The sequence below is a fragment of the Rhagoletis pomonella genome, unplaced genomic scaffold (assembly GCF_013731165.1).
Source record: "Rhagoletis pomonella isolate Grant_MI unplaced genomic scaffold, Rhpom_1.0 Rhpom_scaffold_01299, whole genome shotgun sequence".
Lineage (NCBI taxonomy): Eukaryota > Metazoa > Arthropoda > Insecta > Diptera > Tephritidae > Rhagoletis > Rhagoletis pomonella.
The window spans coordinates 13,732-14,066 of NW_023459853.1; positions in this window are offsets into that span (position 1 = coordinate 13,732).

Below are 335 nucleotides of genomic sequence, written 5' to 3' on the forward strand. Positions count from 1 at the left end.
ATTTACAAAATCTCTTCCCGTATATAAAATGTAATTAATGATGCTGACTATGTAGCATGTGTCACATGTGTTGCTTGTGTTGACATGCATAGATTTGATGCATGATTTGATTTGAATTATTCGACAGTGTTTTCATATGTTATTGTGAAACATGTATGAGCCACATAATATGAACTGGAACTTGAATGATGTGACACATGTCGCTATGTTTTATAGTTCAACATTTGCAGGCCTTTAATAAATACCTTTGCTATATTTATAGCATAAATGGTGGTCTGGACACACAACATTGCAAGTTGATAAAAGCGTTGTAAAAATAGACTAGAATTTTAGGA